The sequence below is a fragment of the Vigna umbellata genome, chromosome 5, assembly GCF_029865625.1.
Source record: "Vigna umbellata cultivar VRB3 chromosome 5, Vumbellata_1.0, whole genome shotgun sequence".
NCBI lineage: Eukaryota > Viridiplantae > Streptophyta > Magnoliopsida > Fabales > Fabaceae > Vigna > Vigna umbellata.
The window spans coordinates 28,930,464-28,945,372 of record NC_142169.1 but is presented as its reverse complement, the minus strand read 5'-3'; the positions used below and the strand labels follow the sequence as shown (position 1 = coordinate 28,945,372).

Genomic DNA, 14,909 nt, shown 5'->3' with positions numbered 1-14,909 from the left:
TCAAAAATAATAAATCAAAATATTTAAATTAAATTATTAAAATATCTAATAAAATAATAAAACAAATCCAAAATAAAAACGGAACCTTTACGGAAGACATCCTTCAACGGATGTCAACATCCGTTTAAGGGGAAACGGATGTCGACATCCGTTTTACCTTAAACGGATGTTGACATCCGTTGAAGGATGTCTTCCGTCAAAGGTTTCGTTTTTAGTTTAGGGTTTTATGCGAAGGGTTTATTCTACTACGTACCTGGAGGAAGCACCACAAACGCACTGCACCACAAACGTATTGCATCACTTCATGCACTGTACTACGAGAGCAATAAGAGGAAGATTGCTTGATAATTCTTTCTATCACCAACAATCTTTGCAACTTGTAGTATCTCACACGAGAGAGAGGAAAAAGTATAATGTTAAAATCAAAGAAAGTATTTTACTCATGCAAGGAACTAGATAGGTTATTAGTGAAATAGGTTATGAATGAATAAAATTAAAAATAATAACCCTAAAAATAAAATTTTACTGAGGGGCAAAATAGTAAAAGGGAGGTGGAGGAAGAAGGTTGTGGTGGTGGAGGGAGCAACACCCAAAGATTGTTGGAGTACTAAAATGTAGAAGCCCATTAATTTTTTTTGTCAATAAGTGGAGTAAAAAAAAGAATAGAAAACTGCCAAGAGAAAAAAAAAGATTACGATGGAAGACCATATTATTATGATGGAAAACCACAATAATTACATATTTTATAAAAATAAAGAATAAATTAAAAGATGAATTGATTTTATAATATATTTTATGGTTGTATTTTTTTTCCTAAAAATATAATCTTACTGCATTATTAAGCTTTTATATTTTTATTTACTCATGAGAGATATATTGACTATTTAATTATATCAAATCAAATACTTAAAATATATTATGTTTTTATTAATTGAACTATCTATTTTCATTATCTAATCATTTAAGAATGTAACAAGATCTTTGCTTTTTATGGAAATTATGATTTGATATTCCATTCACAGTTTCATTACTTTTAAATGACCTGTATCATGTTAATTAAAACTTTTATAGAAAATGTATTATAATATATAAGTTGAACATTTGTGGTGCAAACAACTATGAATATGTATTTTTATTTAGGACAAAATACTTGTTATAAAGTCATTATTCTATTTAAACATATAGAAACAAATAATTTAGAATATTTATTTGTCATATAGATTTTTCATGTATAAAAAAAAATATTATCATTGTTATAAAAAAATAAGTTAATGGACTACGTTCATTTATATTCTATAAAAAAATTATTTTTTATAACAATAAAAGGTCCTCAGTTTGCTTAATTATAATATATTAATTTGTTTCTGGAGTAAAAAATAATACAAATTTGAACAATTTTCTTATTCTACTATTAGTTAAATCTATTATCTATTTTTTTTTCATAGACAAATCCATTTCAGATCATCATCAAAGAAGAGTATAATTTATCATTCCTTGCAATATGTTATTTTTGTGTCAAAATTAATTGTCTCTGCTATGAATAAATAGTTTTTCCTGTTAGGAAAGTTGGAGGTGATCATCTTTTTGCTAGGTGAGATGATCTTGGAAAACTTTATCCAATCTTATTCAAATTTCTAATTCTCTACAAAAGTAAACAGATAAAAAGGTAATTACATTTATCTTAAAAAATAAATATTTAAATTCTGAACATTTTCATGAAAATAGTACATAATACATAATAAAAAGACAACTAAAGAGTTCTAACAAACATGAAAAATAAATAAATATTACATTTACACATGTTTAAACGTTGAAATTTTCGCATATTTTAAACAATTTTACAAATTTCATTTCACTATTAAATTTCTTATTTGTATAATCTAATAAACATTATTGTCAAGATTATTTTCCAAGAAGTGATAAATGAAGATATTTTTATATTTACGTCACGTCTAGCTAAAAACAAGTGGGTGAAGTAGTGAATAAATTTGAATAAAAATATGTAGTCAAAATAAATAAAACAATAAATTTCCTTTTTTACACGAGAAAAATAATAATTTTAATTTTAAAATAAAATAAAATTATAACAGTAATCGTTTGTCTAAATTCTATGAGTAATCACAAATATACTTGCAAGATCTTATGAGTTTGCAAGTATACTTGTGATTTTGACATTGGTTGGGAAGTCCCAATCGTTTGTCTAAATTCTAGGAATGCATATCATATTTTGAACAACTTCGTTTGATGTCATTTGGTGGTTAAATGAAATCTGACATGATAGGAAAGATCATAGCTCATCTTGGTAAATAGTCTATTCTAGTAGGCTCATTTACTCTAGCAGAGATATTTGGAGGAGGGGGTGTTAGGAATTTCCACAAATTTTTTCTCAATTCTTAGGATTTGGCTTCTATATTTCCTAAACAATTTGAGATGTTATTCGAATGGTATCAAAACATACAACTCATCTCGGTAAATCACTTATTTTGGAAGGTATATGTGAAAGGGGTGTTGAGAATTCCCACATCACCTGCTTTTTATATTTTTTGAACAACTTAATCCTAATTGGTTTTAAAATGAAATCCAACATGAACAATCCATCCTTGAACTCTACTTGCCAAGGCTGTTGGGATGTCGTGATTTGGATATTGAAATACATTAAAAGCACTCCAGGAAAAGGGTCTCCATTATGAAGACAAAGGACATACTCAGATAATTGGATATCAGACGTTGATTGGTTTGGTTCCCCTAGAGGTGGGCAATACAATTCAATGTATTGTGAGTTGATTTGAGGAAATTTAGTATCTTGAAAAACTACATAATAAAATGTAGTAGCAAGAACAAGTGTTGAAGCAGAATTAGGATCATGACATTATTAACTTTTGAATTCAGCTAAAAAAATCAATTCAAGAATTCGAAGTTCGAAAGGGCTACATCAATGATGTTGATCAACTTTATATTGATCATCTTTATATACTTCTAGTCCAATATTTAATTAGATGCCAAGCATATAAAAGTTGATTGGCATTTCATCGTGGAGAAGATTGAATCCCAAGATACTATCACAAGTTTGGTCAACTCTAGCAATCAAATTTATGAGGGAACTAAAATAGGCTACAAATATCATCTTGGTGTATATAATTTATATGCTCGTGCGTGTAGGAGAGTATTAAGAATCAGAATAATATATTTTGTTTATTATTAATAACCGAAATTTTAGAGGAAATAAAATATATTTCATCATGCATAACCGAAATTTTTATTTGCAACGAATTCAATGACTTGATTATGGGAAAATTACACTCATCTTTCTTAAAATCTTCTAAAACGATGTTAACGTGTGGGAACTATTCATTTAGTAGGGAACTCATGTTCGATCCACATCATGTGAAGAATTTGTCAAGTCAGCAATAGTCACAGTATCTCAAGAAAGTAATGGACTGGAGGAAATTGGAGGACCAAAAACTGACATCACATTCTAATTTTAGCATATATATATATATATATATATATATATATATATATATATATATATATATATATATATATATATATATATATATATATATATATATATATATATTCATCTACCTTATCCCATTAACACAATAACACTCGTAGTAGTCCTTATTTTAGTTATATTTATGTTTGTATTACAATCATATGTAAACAAAATAATAAGTTAATCACATATTTTACATCTATTTATTTATTTTTATACTAAAAAAAATTCTCAAAAATATAAATGTTTATATTTTTATAAAATGATTTATAATTTAGTGGCAATCTAATTTATGATATTTTTAATATATAATAATTAAACCAGTGTTTATTAAAAATTATTCAATTTTTCTATTTTAAACTTTAATTATTAATTTTCATAGTTTTTATATTTAAATTTTAATCAATATGATGTGTTTAAATAAAATAAGGAAGATGGTTATTAAAAATTAAAGGGAAGTGTCGTTTATCAAAAACATAAAAGTGAATATTTATCTAAAAACTAGAGGGAATGTGAGTGTCATTTTATTAAAAACATAAGAGGTGAGAGACTATTTGAAAACTAGAGGGAGTGAATGTCATTTAACATGATATGAAGTAATTGTAATTTCCCCTAGATTTAAAGTAGTGCATACAGCACTATATTTAGAGCATCATTGAATAGGAAAACATGAATATCACCTGCAACACCACTATCGAAGACAAGCTCACTAGGCAGACTATCCGAGAAATATTGTTTGGCCAGTGACCTGAAATCAATGGTAGGTTCATCTGGTTTGAGTCTTGGAAAGCGCAAGGGTGAAGAAAATGAGATGGAGGATGGACCATTCAGCAAGGAATCGGGCTCACATAAGTAGCCAGGCTTTCCAATTAGATCAACCATATATTCCCTGTAATTATATGGTTTTAAACAGGAATCAGTTCCCAAAATGTGAACTCAAAGGTTATAACACATTAGTAATTTTACACTTCATCCTTTCACGATCACGTTGCACTGCTCATGAAAAACATCTATTTAAATTGTAGTTGTACTTGTTAACAGAATAGCAGATGTGCTAAGCAAGCACCAAAACATATACCTGTCAAGCCCAAACCGAACAAGACATGAAGAGGCATCTTCTCTTGAACAATATTTACAACCCTTTGCAATTCGACACGGTAAACCAATGGTGTCAGCTAGCACCTGAAGATATAGCATGTATAAGGCATGTCACTAAAAAAGTAACACATCAACCCCCTCTTTCACCAAGAAAAAAGATAATAGCAGTAATAATATAGTCAGAAAACATAATCACAGCTTTGGCCATCCATAGAATTGAAGATATTACTTTGAATAATACAGCACGATGTCTGCAAAGTCCAGTAGATAAGCTGCCAATTGGAACAACAACAGATCCTATGCGATCTCTTAGATCATTAATGCATTCCCTCCATATGGGAAAAAGATCGCCTTCCCATGCATAAGCTGAACCCCTTATTACAACAATAAAACACAGTTACTCTGATGCAAGCTAAAAAGTTCATAGAAAATAATTCCAAGGAGACTCATCCCATACAATCGAATACAAGCTTTGCAAGCTGGTCTACAACATCTGTTGTTACTGTGCTGCGACAAAAAATGTCATGTACCTTGTTCTGCAATTCTTTTAAGATAGGATCACGCTGTCTATCTACCAAAATTACTTCAAGTGAAGAAACGGTCGAAGGATCTATAGACTTTAGTGACTCTATTGAAGGAATTCGGCCATTTTCCTGTAGATCAGTGCACACGGTCCATAAATAGGGATCCATTCCATGAATTAAATAAAAGCCATCAGGAATTTTGTCGAAGTACACTAGGCAGCCATTTACCTGATGCATGTTATTAACAAAAACAACATATCAATTGGCTGCCTAACAATAAGTGGAATAAATATATCAAAATGGAGCTACTTCTAGACCTCCCTCAATTTTCTGTAAAGTTAGAGAAAAATAATTTTAAAAGAAAAAAGCAATAAGAACATAATAAAAGAGATGAAGGTTTTTCCTTCTTAACTTAAACTCATACATACATCAACTTCATAGCCACATTTTCACTTCTTCCGTCAAAAGAATTTATAATTATACCCTCTAATAAAAATTCCCGTGAACAAGACAAAGCACGTTCTGTTAACAAGTACAAAATACAGAAAATGGGAAAAGTGATTCTTTCTGTAATACAACTTTCAAAAAGAAGAACGGACCACCAGTACTCGTTCCCAGACCCCGCGTCATGATTTAAGACAAGCTTGGTGCAAATTTGAAAAATGCCACAATTCAAGGAGGCCGTTTTTCTACGGTCAGTGCTACAACAAAATGAGAGCAGTTTATATTTTTTCCAAACAAGCATTCAAAATAAAAGGCCTGATGTCCTTGTTTATCCTGGCAGACTTGCACATTGTAGTTCATGATCCAATTTCACCCTTTGCAACTAATGAACACAACTCAAATAGGATTTTTTTACTGAAGCACTCCCCCAATTGCATCCAGTCAAGTCAAATACTAAGAAACACTCGTCAATGAGCTTAGAATTCTCCACAAAAATTTTAATTAAGAGAAACATAGGCCTATCAATGCAATCTAGAAAATCCAAACAAATCCATATATACTCAATTGTACACATGCATATAATCACATCAACCATAGAACAACAGCAGCATTATTTGACAATAAATAGGTCCGTGAACGCTTCAAGAATAAAAAAAAATAAGAAGACAAAACAAATCTAAGCTCGCCTTGTAAGCTAAAATCAACTTTTTCAATTAATTTTTATTCCACTCACCAAAAAAGAAATTGAGGTGCAAAAGTTTATTTTAATTTATGTAAGAAATTCAGACCTATACTATTAAAAAAGCTTTTGGAGTAACTTAATTTAACTGATAAATATTCTCAAGCATCAGTCACTAGAACCAGAAGTCCAGAATCATGCTGAGATAAAGTCCATTCCCATGTCATTGTTGTTTTTTCATTGATTACTCGTTGATTTAAATATAGCTCAGATAAGACATTTCCAAAATCACAATTATCTTAGAAACTTGGCAACCAATCACAATAGGAATAGCACAATAGGCATAACAAACAATCAACATACCCAAAATCTATGGGAAACTATCTCTGCAGAACACGATGACCTTGAAGAGGATTCATGGGGCACGGGATCTTGGGATCATCAGCACACGGGATCCACGACAGAGTCCCAATCGGATGCTCTCTCCAACTTGTTCCTGTTGTTTTTACCGTTGTCGGAGGAAGAGTCAAACACTGAAGAGTCGAACAACGGAGCGGTTAAGTTGTCATCTGGCGCTTGGTTGAGGAGGGAGTAGCTGTTGGATCTTCTGGCAGGCATTTCCATGGAGGGCCCACGGGGCTCACAGCCCTAAAACCCGCCATAGCCCATCAAATTCATTTCGTTCTGTTCCTCCCCTTTGAACAGTAAGAGTGAGTGGGTCTTTTCTTTTCCCTTTCTCTCTCAATAGACTTTGGTGAAATCCTAACAATCTTTTGATTTAGTAATTATACATTTTAACAGTTTGATAACCTTTTGGAAGTGTGGCGTGGCGCAATGGTTTTTGGTCCACACGTTGGATCAGAAGGTCCTGCCGCACTCCCGCGCGTACTGTACCTTTTTATTTCAGGTTTGACTTAAGATGTTACTAGTGGACAGGACTTCGGTACTTGCTCCTTTATTCGAACTACTAATCATCATAAATTTTAATATAATAATCATTATAATTTTTTATATAATAATCATTATAAATTTTAATATAAATAAAAAATATATACTTTGAACAAAAATGTACAATTCACTAATACTTACCGATTTTGTTTAATAAATAAATTAATATTTATAATTTGTAAAAATACTATAATTTTATTTATATATATATATATTATTTTTATACTCAAATTACTGTGAAATCATTTGTATGCATTCAAATACAAAAATTGTTACTTATATCTCTAATTGATTAGAGTTTTTACTTCTTAACAAACTAGTATTAAATTTTAATCATTGATTATATTTTCCATGGTTAAAGAAGTTGTTGAAAAAAATTAAAAATAACATGTTTGTTATTATTCCTGACATGAGTGAAAAGTCTTAAGTACTCATTCTTCACACAAATATATTATAAATTAAGGAAAGTTTCAATTGATAGTGTTTTAAGAAAATATAAATGAGTTAATTTTTTGTTATATGAGTAAGGAAGTGTCTTTCTTCAACATGTGAATGAATAAATTGACTGACTTATTGATTATATAACTCATATTTATTTGTCACAAAACTTAGTGTGAATTGATAATTCAGTGTGAATAAATAAAATTAGTAGTTAAACAATAAATTTCATAGTTTGAATTAAATATAAAATGTTTGTTTTTTCTAAAAAGTGATTATTTGATTATGAAACTATTTAAACTCATTTCAAAATTATTATTTTTTATTTGTTCACCAAATGAGTGGATTAAGAAAAATTAAACTTCAAAATTTTCACTTAATACACTAGGGTGAATGCTAAAGTGAATTTTGACTTGATTACAATATTTTAATTAAATCTTAAATAATTTAACTATGCTCATATATTAAAAATGTCAAAGATACAGTATAACAGTGTGAAAGTACAAATAGTCCAAAGACCTAATGGGTTTAATTTTAATTTTGTTAAATCACATTTGGGATACTATAAAATGTGATATGGTAGAGCCCTCACTAATTTTTATTTTATAGCACAGGGAGCATACCAAAGGGTTGTAATACTTCCTTCATAACTCTAGTCTAAATGAATATAGATCAATTTTTTCAATAGGTTGTGTATATAAGATAATATCCAAAGTGTCATCAAATACGATAAGAAAGGGTTTTCTCATTATAAATCTCAAACAACATTCATTTAGGGAATAGGATCATTTAACAACATACTTGTGGCTAATGAGGTAGAATAAATTAAGAGGAAAAATAAAAAGGAATTAGTATTAAAGATATATGAAAAAACTTATGATTTAATGACTGAGAATTATTGTACTATATAATAAACATATTATGTTTTAGCTCTAAATGGATTTAATGGATAAAAGGATGTCTACAATATTCTACAATTTTAGTCTTGGTTAATGGACGTTTGACTCGGGTGTAGGGTGAAACACCCATAATTTAAATCTACAAGAGGCTTGAGACAAGGAGGTCCAATATATTTTTTGTTCCTAAATTTACAAGAGGCTTGAGACAAGGAGGCCCAACATATATTTTGTTCTTGACAGTAGCATAAGGATTGTCTAGTATGATAAAACAAACATCTAAAAAATTTATGAAAGAATGAAAGTGGGGAAAAGGAAGTTGAGGTGAGCATGTTACAATTTGTTGATGATACATTGTTTGTATTTGAGGTTAAACAACAAAATATTTTGGTTTATAAAAAACATACTGAGGTGTTTTGAGCTAGTATTGGGTTTAAGGTTCAACCTTCACAATATAAGCCAAACATCTAACAAAATATATGAAAGAATGAAAGTAGGGGAAAAGGAAGTTGAGGTGAGCATGTTACAATTTGTTGATGATACATTGTTTGTATTTGAGGTTAAACAACAAAATATTTTGGTTTATAAAAAACACACTGAGGTATTGAGCTAGTATCGGATTTAAGATTCAACCTTCACAAGATAAGACAAACATCTAAAAAAATATATGAAAGAATGAAAGTGGGGGAAAAGGAAGTTGAGGTAAGCATGTTACAATTTGTTGATGATACATTGTTTGTATTTGTGGTTAAACAACAAAACATTTTGGTTTATAAAAAACATACTGAGGTGTTTTGAGCTAGTATCGGGTTTAAGGTTTAACCTTCACAAAATTAAGATAGGTAGGGCTTTTGGGTAGAGAAAGATGTATTAGAAAGGTTCCCAATTACCTTGAACCCCAATCATAACAAAGTTCCATTTAAATACTTATGCATACTGATGGGAAAATCCAAGGAGGGAACAATGTTGGTAAAGTGCATTGAATAAAATTAAGAGTAAATTGGAAAAGTGGAAGGGTATGCTTTTCTCCTTCACACGTAGAATATGTCTCATATTATTACAATACTCCCTTTTTGTTACTTTTCTTTCTTTAAAGCCTCAATCGATGCATGCAAACAAATAAGAAAAATACAAACAAACTTTCAATGGAGTTGGGAAACAAAGGGTAGAAAAATTGCAGGGATGAAGTAGGAAAAATTGTACAACCAGAGGAAGAGGGAGGAATAGGGATCAAAGATATAAAAGAGTTTAATATAGCCTTAATAACTAAATGAAAATGGAAACTAAGAATGGAAAAACAAAGGTTGTGGAATGATGGTTTAAAGTCTGAGTATGACTTTTGGAAAACCCTAAATGGTAATTGAAACATAAGATATGAATCTTGGAGGTGGAGAGTTTTGTGTAAGGTGTGCGAGGAAGGGTATAAAGAGAATTTTGGGTTGATAGTAATGTTGTGTGGAAAGTTGGATTAGGTAATAGGATAAATTTTTGCGAGGATAAATGGTTGGGTGAAATACCACTATGCAATAAATTTCATGGGTTATATGAGATTTCAAAAGATAAAGAAAAAACAAAAAACAATTGAGGAATCAGGAATGTGGAATAGTGATGGGAGGAAATGGTGTTTGGCATGGATAGAGAGAAATTTGAATTAAAAATAATCCAATAACAAATATTATTATAAGAGGTACCAAGCGTGTCATTTGATAACAAATTTTAGGATACATGAGTTTGGAAAGAAAAAATATATAGGAGTGTACACAATTAAATATGCATATATAAAAATGCAAAAAATATTATAGTGTGGAGGACATTAATATGTTAACTACCTTTTGGAGAATAAAAGCTTTACCAATTGCACAACATTTCACGTGAAGGCTATTGCTAGATAAGTTAACAATAAGTATAAGGGTAACTAGTACGGTGGTAGGAATAATTAACATTACATGTTTGTTATGTAATTAATAATAAAGAAAAAACTTGTAAACATTGTAAAAGAGCTCATAAAGTTTGGAACATATGTGATGGATGGGTTGGTGTGAACACAATACACCATAATCAATCTAAGCATCATTTTTAACACTTTCACCTATTTGAAATGAAATAAAAAAAAGTATGACTTAGAGAATAATTTGGATATTGGATATCAATCATTTGAAGCATATGGAGACAAAGAAATAAGATGATCTTTAACTAAATAAACCTAGATGTCAAAAAAGTATTTTGCATGGCCTAATTAAAAGTCTATGGTCAATACACAAATTTTCTTATGCTACATTCCTCTATTTATAGTGGTACCAATGTTCATTAGGATGTATAAACACTATAATAATCATGATTATATATATGGTGAACAAAAAATAACCATGCATGTTATAGAACAACCATGTTTAGGTTAATGAGAAATGTTATTGGATGAGTACATAAAGAGATTGAGTAACACTGCTAGTATGTAGTGCAATATTTATCATAATTTGAACTTTAAACTTGTGTACTTATTCATAGGTTAAGGGTAGAGGTAGATCACAATAGTTGGAATGCATATGTTTTTTTTTTTGCTATTTATAACATGAAAAAAATGGAATGGATAGGACATGGGAATGATTTAATAGAATCCTGAATCAAACACTTAGAGCAAAAGGTGTTGCTTTGACAACCCATGTATTAACGATATCTATTGATTTTGTGTGTCAAAGGTTAATAGATAACTTATAGGGAAAACTACTAGATTAAAATAATTACTATACATCTAAACATTTAACTAAGACAATAACTAATAGGTTATGAATTATTGATTATTATATGGATTTGTTTATCGTCGGACTCCCTCCATTTTTATTAATGTTGTAGTGTGAGCTTTTATTGTTAATATCTTTTCTACAAGAATTAAAGCATCCCAAGTAATATATATATATATATATATATATATATATATATATATATATATATATAAATTGTTGTTAAAAAATATGTAAGAGTTTTATCTTACTACAAAACTTTAATTGACTCCTAAATATTTAATTTTCAAATCGATCTCCAAATGTTGTAGATCAACTGTAAATTTATTATTATTTTTTTTTACTATTTATAATTTAAAGGAAAATTATATAACCTAATTGAATTTTTTTTACTATAATAACCTAATCAAACTTGGATTCGACCTAATTTGATATGGTATTACGTGGATTCAAACTTGGTCGATTCTATTTCAATCTAAATTAGTGTAACACAATTTGAATTTTGTATTACATTGACTCGATGTGGGTTTGAATCAACTCGGTCTGATATTAACCTGACTCAATTCAATCTGACTAAAGGTTTAATTTGTTCAACTAAACTCTAGGTATACACAACACAACTCAACCTAAGGTGGGTCAAATCAACTGAATATAATATGGGTCCAATTAGACTCAACCCAATATGGGTATGACTAAACTCAATTTGATATGACTTGGTTTATTGGACCTATCACAAACATAACTTTACCAATTTAATGTTTAACTTGATTGGATCTGAAATAGGCTTAACTTAATTCAATCTAGGATTAACTTGAGTCAGATTAACATAAGGTTTAGAGTTTATATATTTCAATTATTTATATAAATATTTAATTTTTTATCATTATTATTAATCAATTGTTGGCTGATTGATTAATCTTTGAAGGTGATTATTATGCTGAAATTAATTTTTAAATATTAATTTTTGTATTTTAAATATGTATTTTTGTGACTATTTTTGAAAGTGTTAATGTTATTGTTTTATACATATTTATTGAAAATAGTTTGTTTTATGAAACATTTGTTTGTTGATTTATTAAGTGTTGATGTGATTATAAAGTTTTCATCACTAAAAACTCATTAGCTACATTTAAAAGATGTTATCTATATCTCATGCTGAAGATAGATATTTTAGCAAAGTTAAGTATTATGCATTGATTGTTTGGCGTATATTTTTTGTTCTCAAAATAGTGTGTGTTGTGAGTTATAAACACAAATATATACTTTTGGTATGCATTTCTTTCTTAGATTTTATGATAATAATTTCAGTAATGTACAAGTGATTATTATATTTATTTTCTTACTTCAGATAAGTACACCTCAATACAATAATACAAAATTAGCTGTTACTAAAAGTACAAATCGTCATTAAAAAAAAATTAAATGATAGGTATAATTCTGACTTTGTCTTAATATTATTGTTTAAATATATAAATCATTACCTTTCAAGTTATTTATTGTTAGTTAATTATGGATATTATTGTCAATCTAAAAATGCACATATAATATGTTGATTTTATTCTTTATTTTGATTTAAAAATGTATATTATTTAATTTATTTTTAGTTTAAAAGAATTGAAATCTAATCAACTCTCGTGTCTCTACTTATGTAAAGACTAATATGTATAAAATCTATATTATAAAATGTTAGTTTAATTTTTGACGGGTTTTATTATGTTACATTATTCTTTTTAAAGAGTTTTTGTGCTTTTTATTTTAATATAAAGTTTTAAGGCTTATATTTTTATTAATATATATTTTACAAATAAACTTTTCTTATTCTTATAATTCAGAATCTTATTTAAAACTGTATCTTACTTTTTTTCCCGAAATATTAACATATTTCGTTACAAAGTCTCTATAATATTCATGTAGATGATAATCTGCATTCTTCCACATTACTCGTCTTAAAGAAAAATCAGATTCTTAAGACATCCAATGAAACCAAATTATTCCAATTTCCCAGCATAAGAATAATGAAAACAAACAACTACAAAAAGAAAACGTCTATCTTAAATTATAAAATATTGCAATAATCATATATTATAAGTTGAAATTCGAATGACTTGTCCTTATCCCTGTTACTGTAATAAATTATCACATGTTTCACTATGGAGTTTTCTGAAAACTAGCGATGACAGTGACGAAGAGGGAGCTGGTTGGGTAGGAAATCGGTGGCGGTGGAGAGTGGGAGCTGGTTGGGTGCAGGGTCGGTTGCTGACGGAGAGGGAGCTGGTTGGGTAGCATGGGCGGTGATGACGGAGAGAGCTGGTTGGGTAGCTTGTCGGTGGTGGTGACGGAGAGGAAGCTGGTTGGGTAGAATGGTCGGTTGTGACGGAGAGAGAGCTGGTTGGGTAGCAAAACGGTGGTGGTCCGTGCATGTGCAGAAAGAGATAAAGACGAAATGAAACCCTAATTGAATGAAACGAATTTACGTGGCATACCTGAACTAAACCTTACTGTCTTTGATTTAATGCGACCAAAACACACTAGCTCACCTCGTATCGACAACTGAACCCGCGTGTTATGCCTAAGTCTATCTATTCAATATCTGCATGAGATCATGAATAAAGATCATAGACTAAAGTATTTTTTTATATCAGAAAAGAGATTCCGTCATTTATCTACCATGCAAATGTCAGAGTTGATTCTTGGGAGATTAAATTCTAGCCTGCTCTTCACCGGTAATAATAAACTGTGGGCCGTCAGAGCAGGAAATGAAAGCTCAATCTCGAAAACAATATAGGTAATTACATAATAAACTGTGCCATGGTAATAAATAAAATAACAGTGTGAAGAATTTTATTGGTAGTTATGTTGGTCGGGAAGGGAATCATAAAAGAACTTTGGAAAGTGGGGAATCTTGTCAAACACAAAATAATTTCGGCAACGAGATTAACTTTATTAAAAATAAAGCTAAATCATTTAAAATTTGAAGATAAAACCGCTCTAATAAGAATTGTAATGTTAAATATGTCAGCAAAACCAAAAACAATTAATATAGCAACCATGAAAATAAATAATTAACCTTAAAGGGCGAGAATAAAAAAAATTCTTGTGATAGAAGTGACTCAAATCAATTCAATTGTATATTTTTTTCTTCAATTATAATTAAACTGATTATCATTAGTTTAATTGTTTAATTTTTTTAAATCCAAATTTTCAACCTACTGTTTTTTATCGATGGATTTCAGATTTTAGTGCTTAAAGTTTTGTTCATAATTTCCCCTTTTATTCATCTGTATGTGCTTACGATCTTACATTGTTATTAAGCATTCCAATCTTTTCATGTTCATTGTATGTATTTTTATCATAGGAAAAGGATTCATAAAGAGTAAAAAAGTCATTAACACACACACACATACATATATATATATATATATATATATATATATATATATATATATATATATATATATATATATATATATATATATATATATAGGATAAGAATGATAGATTTATAAATAAAAAGAGAGACAAAAAAATGTATAATATGATTAAATCAAAACTCATTAGAACAGGTGATTCGTTTTTGAATTTATGAAAACCATTTTTACTAATACTTTTAATTTATTTTAACTATTTGATTAAATATAAAAATTT

At 29.1% G+C, this 14,909-nt stretch overlaps 1 long non-coding RNA gene across 2 annotated transcripts; it reads right to left on the bottom strand.

Annotated features, from left to right (window-relative positions):
• Positions 1–4,001: 4,001 nt before the first annotated feature.
• On the bottom strand, positions 4,002–7,016 carry LOC148198066 (uncharacterized). Of its 2 annotated transcripts, none has more exons than XR_015779779.1 (5): positions 6,608–7,016; positions 5,128–5,349; positions 4,827–4,963; positions 4,578–4,681; positions 4,002–4,388 (listed from the first exon to the last, which is right to left on the bottom strand). It is a non-coding gene; the product is annotated as an uncharacterized LOC148198066 (long non-coding RNA). The 2 variants fall into 2 exon arrangements; XR_015779778.1 differs by having other exon boundaries at positions 4,827–4,971; positions 6,608–7,015.
• Positions 7,017–14,909: the final 7,893 nt, after the last annotated feature.